We start from the raw sequence: 7,849 nt of genomic DNA on the forward strand, positions 1-7,849 counted from the left end.
TATGGCCGAAGTCAGATAAATTCACCTGAGTAGCTGTATACTTTACATTTGTTTCAAAACATTTGAAAATCAGTTAAGACATCTTTGAGAGATCATAGCAGGAATTAAATTTTTAGGTGCCTTCTGATCGACAACTGAATACCACTAAAACTGAAAAAAGTTAATTTTTTTATCGACTATCCAAATCTGCTAACCCGATAAATCTGATTAAATTATGTGGAATAGACATTTTTATACAATCCCCGAAACCGGAAGTTGGATCTGACTGAAAAGCAAGATGTTTTATAGAACTTTGAAACTTTTCATTTGAATCTTAGATGATTCTTAGATTTCATTTGCATCTTAGATCGGTTCAGCCATCTTCAAGAAAAATGAGTTACACAATTTTGATTTCGTTTCACATATCATCCTGTAGTTCCGAAACCAGAGGTCGGAACCAAACATAATGCAGGAACTTTGTTTGGGAGCATACGACTTTTCGTATGAATCTGAATTTGTAGAAAAGAAATTTTCCGAGAAAATTAATTGAAGTTATTTGTCACACACGCATTTGCTGATCTCGACGAACTGATTCGAATGGTATATGGATGTTATGTTGTTCCAGCATTTATTGCTGTAAGTAGTTTAAAACAAAATAATTAAAAAAAATTCTGCCATCATCTGGTTTATATATGTCATATTCGAACGATTATGTTGCCAAAAACGAGCCGTGCCAAAATCGGTACGAGGCTAAATGTCATGAAAAAGAATGCTGTACACAATCCTTTTGGTTCTTGGAAACAATTGTATGTAACAGTATAAAAAATCGTGTTTTCCGTTGCTCCCAAGCATTTCTTTGTCATACAGCGCTCAAAACTCCTACTGCTGGAATAGGGGGAAAAGTCGCTTATAGAAAAATTTCGATATCTCCGTTAAAAATGGACGGATTTTAACAATCTATGGCTTGTTGGATAGGTATTACCGTGCGGAATCTAAGTCTGAAAACATATTCTGTTTTCAAGGTCAATTGTGACAGATACTGTCAAAAAACTGAAAATTTTGACATAAAACTTTGTATAACTCAAAAAGTAAACATCCGATCTCAAAACCATTCAATAGCGTTTTGGGTGACGGGGAGACCTTTCATTTGCGACTAGTTTGATGAAAATCGGTCCAGCCATCTCTGAGATCTCGACCTCTTAATTGACAACACACATACGGACACACACACATACACACACACAGACATTTGCTCAGTTCGTCGAGCTGAATCGATTGGTATATGTCATTCGGCCCTCCGGGCCTCGGAAAAATTTTCGAAAGTTTGAGCGAATTCTATACCTATTTTTTATATATATATAAAAATAGGTAAAAATTGAAATTTAACAGTGATGTTAAATAATTATTCGAATATTTTAAATTGGAATGCTCGATCTTTAAAATCGAGAGAAGATGAATTTTATAATTTTCCCAAAGACAGAAAGATTTCTTAAACCACATGTCAAATTGAAAAGCAATCCACATTATGTGGTTCATAGATTTGACAGGTTTACTGAGATGGGTGGTGGAGTTGCCATTTTTGTCCAAATGCAAATAAAACATAGAATTTCAAAAAAGGCGATTTGTGTAAAAATAATAAAATTCTGAAAATGATTTTTAAGCGTCCTCCCTGGTTTAGTACAAATGAGTTACACAGACTCACAAATATAGAACCATTAGATGTAATGTCACATAATATTATAAGCAAATTCCGACGAAAATCGATGCAATCTTCAATTGAATCGATTCGCTCTCTGCATTAGTTAGTAAGTTAGTATATAAGTTCCTTTCCCCCATTACACAATACAAGTAGGTTTACAATTTTACCTACACAAAAATCACATAATAGCGGAAGCAAATGATGTCTTCATGGCAATAACCAAATCATGTATATAATAGGGCTGAAAAGCACCACTTGTGGCTGAACAGCCAATTTAAATCTTAATAATTAAATTCCAATAAATAGCTATAAAAAATATTCTTCTACCCAGGCCCGAACGTAGATCGTAGGAATGGGAAGGGATCTTAGTCCAACACTTGTTGTTACTAGAGGCCGTATATACTACTGCGCACTCCGCAAGTGTCACGGGAGAAGGATATTTGTTAGTAAAAATTTCAGTATTGGTATTATTCGCGCGCGACTCAGTATGTTCCGGTTTCAAGATGCTCGGATGCACCACTAAACTCTCTGATTTCCCGAGTGAACGTTTCAACAATATCATATATTGAAGTCCAGGGAAGTTTTGATTCACAGTTCTTATTCGAGGAAACTGAAGAAAAATTTGCAACACTATCGCGTAAGGAATAAAAACTTCCCTATTTTTTATGACTGAAATTACGTGATACAAAATAAACGAGTGAATAGGATTTAGACAAAATAGTTGATTCATTGCATTGACATATTCTAAACAGTTGTTATGAAATCAATTTAAATCATCGAATAAAGGTCAACAGATTTCACGCGCGTCTTGATTCTGTATTATTTCCGCTTTATTATTTAATTATTTATTAAAATCATCAAATGGTTATATTGGTTGATCTGGGCAGCCGGCTACCGAGAAAAATATTAATTTATTGTTTGAAATATTAATTTCAAGTGTTTTTACTATGTATACAATATACCGATATATGTTATCTCTGTTATTAACTATGAAAAATCAACGGATTTGTGCAATAGTTGATTTTTATAATTCAATTTATAATCCTGAAAGACAATCAATAACATGGAAAAAGAAAACATTCTAAATAAAACTTTTCTCCGAAGCTTGACGGAAATTGATAGGTTGAATGAAGAGATAATTTAGTAAAATAGAGTAATCAGAAGTGAAACATTGAAAATATCTGAAAGGAAAAAGAAACTCCTGCAATTGTCGCCTTTTACGACATGGAAGCAGCAACCCAGTGGATCTATTCTTGGTTCATTTTTTTTCCGCATCTAGGCTGGTACTGTCCGGAGAGAGCTAATAGGTACTATCAATCTCCTAGTGGACCCCAGCCCCTAAACGATTGTTGATATCTGGAAGTGGGAAAAAAGCCTATCATTTTTAATGTCACGTTCTCCAGTTATGTCTGTGACATTACCCACCCGCCATTTTGATTTGTTTCATTTCGTCCTAATTATATCTGAAAACCCTGAATAACTGAACAGTATTTTACCATTTCGCATACATTTCTGAAGGAGTAATGAAAGATTACTATAAATAATTAATAATTTATAAGAGATAGATCACTTGCGAAGACAAAAGTTATTAATCCTGCGTCGGTTGAGGAGTGAAGTTAAAAATTCTAGCAATCTGAATATCTGCAGTACATTACCTGCGATCCTTTTACTGTGCAATCGTCGGCAAGCATTTGAACGCATATGACTACATTATAACCCATTCCAATATAATGCGCCGCCATAGTCATAGCTCCTAAAGACCTTGTTTCATTGGTAATCACAAACAGCAAGATTCGACTTGCGTCCAGGAATGCTGGATTGAATATCATTTGAATTTCACCATATACACCATTTAGTACTTCTTCTATGACTGACGTTCCTTCCAATCCCTCGTGTAAACTTGAAGTGTAAAACGTAATATTTTTGGCCTTCAAATAAGGTGCAACATATTCTTGACGCCAATTTGTAAGCATCCAACAGCTTCCTCCTAAATATATATCGCGAGTTTTCAATGTAGCCCGCTCCTCCGTATTTATCAACCTCATAAAATTCCTTATTGTATGGTTGATGCATTTTTGAGTATTTCGATGAATATCTGAAAGTCTTAAACTTGCCTTACAATCATTCGTTGATGTCTTAATTTGCAACATTCCAGCAGGACTATTAGGTATACTATCATGATGTTTTGACGTGTTGGCACTAGTGAATAGATCAATTCTGTAACTTTGCTCACAATCATATGCTAAAACGGTAGCACGCTTGTTATTGTGAAATGTGGATTTTTGTGCTGTATGATTGCGATACTGATCCGTAAGTTCGTTGTCTTCATCTAATGATATTTGAATCTTATTGACGGAAGATGGGAGGATACGGTAATTGCATTCTGAAATGGTTTCCGAAAAGAAAAAAAATAGTTAGTTTCGCTTTTTCAAAACTTTTTTATGTCAAGTAGAAATATTTAAATTCCCGTGAACAAATGAAAACACATCGTACCCTTCATGCATTACAACCCTTAGAACATATGCATTGCAAATTGCTCGTGGAACCAGAAATTATCAAAAAATATTATTCAAATTAGAAAATTCACGTCATGTGAAAATGTCTACATTTAAAAAATAAAAGTGTTCTCTATCCACAATTGATTAAATCCGTAGAAAACATAAGTAAACATAGGTATTTAAACCACAGAGAACAGGCATCCAAGCTACTATAAAGCTTTTTGCAAATGCTCTTTAAGACATATAAGTGGAAATTCGCTAACAATCACCTTTGCGTACGATTTTACATGTGTAGCCGCCCGGTCCGAGCGGCGTCGGAAGGAGAAACGGAACGGCTTTTTTTCTTTTTCTTCTATCGTCGACAACAAATGTGTTCTATACACTTTATGTTTTATAGTTTTATCTGTGGTTTTTCTGTACACGTTATTTTCTTACATCGGGTTTTTCTGTACACTTTGCAATCTTTTACAATACAGTACTAGCTTTATTTCTCACACATACATTTTATACTATAGTAGCAAACGTGATTGTGCATCCGAATTAACTTTTTTCGTTGTTTTTTATACGGCACGACTCTAAGCTTCCTACCCGGCTAGAAGTGATTTGCAAACCAATAAAAAATTTTATTATTAAAACCGAACATCTCAATGGTAGAAATTACCATTTTTTAGTTTGATATAAGAGTTAAAATATCGAAATTCATAACAAAGTCTTCATGAGAAAATGTCAACGAAATATAAAATTCTGTCACTGAAATATCTAATCAAAATCAAAATATTTAGAGAAAAAGTATTTTTCATTTATTTTATATTCTAGCATTCAGAATTAAATATTATAATAAGAATTTCTCTTATCTGCTTCTGATACAGTTTATTCAATTGTATTTTATCTGAATATAGAACTACTGGATAAATTTTACTTGATAAAATTGAAATAACTCAACAATAACGAAAAAAAGATATAATAACTAATTTAGATGCTAAATAGATATTGTACAATTTCTTGAATCTCAGGATGAAATATTGCAATGATAGCACAGAAACAAAATATGCTAGTAAAATTTGTTATTATTTTGATCTTTGTTTGCCATTTACATCTACCCGGGTAGTTATGATATTACAGACTTTCTTAACACTAGTTTCTGAGTGTGTGTGTGTGTGTGTGTGTGTATGTATATATATATATATATATATATATATATATATATATATATATATATATATATATATATATATATATATATATATATATATATATATATATATATATATATATATATATATATATATATATATATGTGTGTGTGTACACTTTTCGAAGATATTTATACATATACAGATCGGGTCATTGGTCAAGTTCAAAGATCAACAAATGGCAGTGACTTTTGGTTCCAGAGATATGATTGTATGACGTAACCGACAAAACCCGTTGTATTTTTCGCACTCAATTTTCTCAGAGATGTCTGAACCGATCTTAACAAACTCGTTTGAAAGCTACTATTGAACATTTGATCAAGTTCGAAGATCAAATCACTGCGACTTTTGGTTCCGGAGATATGATGGTATAAGTGACGTAACCGACAAAACATGTTGATTTTTACCGCTCTTATATATAAGGGTGACAATATTTTGGGATCACCTCTATTTGCGTAAAGCTCTAGTGCTCAAAAGTTTAAGCACCTCGAAAAAAGTCGGATCGGACATGGGTATGGGGTGCTGCCCAGCGATTAAAGTCTGAGTTTGATCTTGAAAAAGCACCACATGGAATTTCCGAAATCGAAAAATTTTTCCAATGCCAAAAATCTTAACATTGCACGAAACGTCGAGATTTAGTGTTATCTAAAAAAATTCTTTTTGAAAAAATCGATTTTCTGGGACTCAGATATTATTTCTGATTCATTTACGTTCACTAGATGGAGTGAAAGGATAGTAGGTTTAGTTTTTCCTTTGAAAATCTTGCTGTTGAACTGCGTTCCATTGAGTTTTATGGAACAATTTTCGAATGATACAAGGTATGTTCCTGTCAGATTTCTTGATCCAAAACCACAACTGTTCTGCATAAGTGTAGGTTCAATGGAGTTTTTCATCAGTACTCCAAGGTTTTCGATTGATTTGAACTCCGAGAGCGTTGTAAAGATACAAGTACGTTGTGGCTTTGTAAAGATACAAGTACCAGAATTTCCTCGTAATATTGGATGGAGACATTTCTCGTTAGATATGTTGAAAAGATTTTGTATGTCACAAATACTGTTTTTCTAAAAAGTAGTTAGCAACATTGATTATTGAATAAAAAGCGAAAACGAAAACATTATTTTGTCATCAGTTTTCGATATATTGCAGAAAAATCACATTTTTATGCATTTCACAGATTATATTGAAGAAAAAAAAAAAAATATATATATATATATATATATATATATATATATATATATATATATATATATATATATATATATATATATATATATATATATATATATATATATATATATATATATATATATTACGTCAGATTCGTTATGAAAAGCTACAGGTTCCAGGAACTCATAAGTTTGATCGTAGCTTTCAATTGATATGCCTTGTGATTCCAACAGTTGCGTTGCGAATTCCAGTTCTGGAGGTTGTAAGAACGTTTTCGATATTATACCAAGTTTCGATAGTTGTATTGATTCGAAAATTGTCATCAGCTGGTGGTGCAGCATGTGGATGTTGAAGATGATGCTATGTACGTGTAGAATGTGTTACCAGTCGATTGGCCTGTCTAAACTCAACCTAGCTTGTTTTATGATGCTATCAAATTGTATAGATTGTGTATAAGCTTCTTTTGTTAAATTGTTAATCCTGCTTTCAAATAACTCATTTACTCTGACCTGCTCATTGTCTCTGTAATTAAAGCATTGTTTGTATATTTCAAAGATTCCAATTGATATTCAATTTTGAATAAATCTTCATTATCAAGGTTTCCCGTTATCATTTTTATAGTAGATCCAAGAAAATTGTCAGATCGTTTTGTTTTCTTTCGTTTTATAGTTAGATTTTCTAGTACAAAATAAGCTTGGCTATGTTTTTGTTTTAAAATGTTGTTGAGATTTTTAATAGTTGTTTTAGGATAATTCTAAATGAATACAGATTGAATTTGTGAATTAGTGTATCGGAACCTTCTTTTAAGAAAACGGATTTGGTTTTGAAAGCAACGATGTCTGGATTGTTGTTTAGTTCGATTATTCATATGTAGGAAGGACTGATGAAATCACACCACAAAAGTATGATGCAACAATAAATTATAGTAATACTGGCTGTCATCTTACAGCTGCAAAGAAATATTAAATTGAAGTAAAATAATGGGATTATTAATTATTTTTAGGGTAAAATATTTCGTTTTCGTTTTAGCTTAGTTTTGTGGATTTTTCTTCCGCTCTCTTCAATTATATTAGTTTCCCTATTTTCTGTTAGTTATTGATATCGAGATTGGTGCTTTAGATTATTGCGTTTTCTTTCGAAGATCGTGTCATTTAAAGAGAAATTTTCAGGCTCAGGCTTCTCTGCTCTTGTTGAGTTTTTCTAAATCTTTGAGCTTCTTTTGTTCATATTTTCCAGAAAAGATTCTGTAGAATGACACTTTTTGTCTAATTCTTCCGTCTAAATGTTCGGGTACAGTTTCCTCATTTTTAAAG

At 32.4% G+C, this 7,849-nt stretch overlaps 1 long non-coding RNA gene across 2 annotated transcripts; it reads right to left on the minus strand.

Annotated features, from left to right (window-relative positions):
• Nucleotides 1-1,368: 1,368 nt before the first annotated feature.
• Nucleotides 1,369-3,326, minus strand: LOC131432649 (uncharacterized). Of its 2 annotated transcripts, none has more exons than XR_009229929.1 (2): nucleotides 3,104-3,326; nucleotides 1,369-3,034 (listed from the first exon to the last, which is right to left on the minus strand). It is a non-coding gene; the product is annotated as an uncharacterized LOC131432649 (long non-coding RNA). The 2 variants fall into 2 exon arrangements; XR_009229930.1 differs by having other exon boundaries at nucleotides 3,100-3,326.
• Between the last annotated feature and the right edge of the window lie 4,523 nt (nucleotides 3,327-7,849).

This window comes from Malaya genurostris, chromosome 2 (assembly GCF_030247185.1).
Source record: "Malaya genurostris strain Urasoe2022 chromosome 2, Malgen_1.1, whole genome shotgun sequence".
Taxonomy (NCBI): Eukaryota; Metazoa; Arthropoda; class Insecta; order Diptera; family Culicidae; genus Malaya; species Malaya genurostris.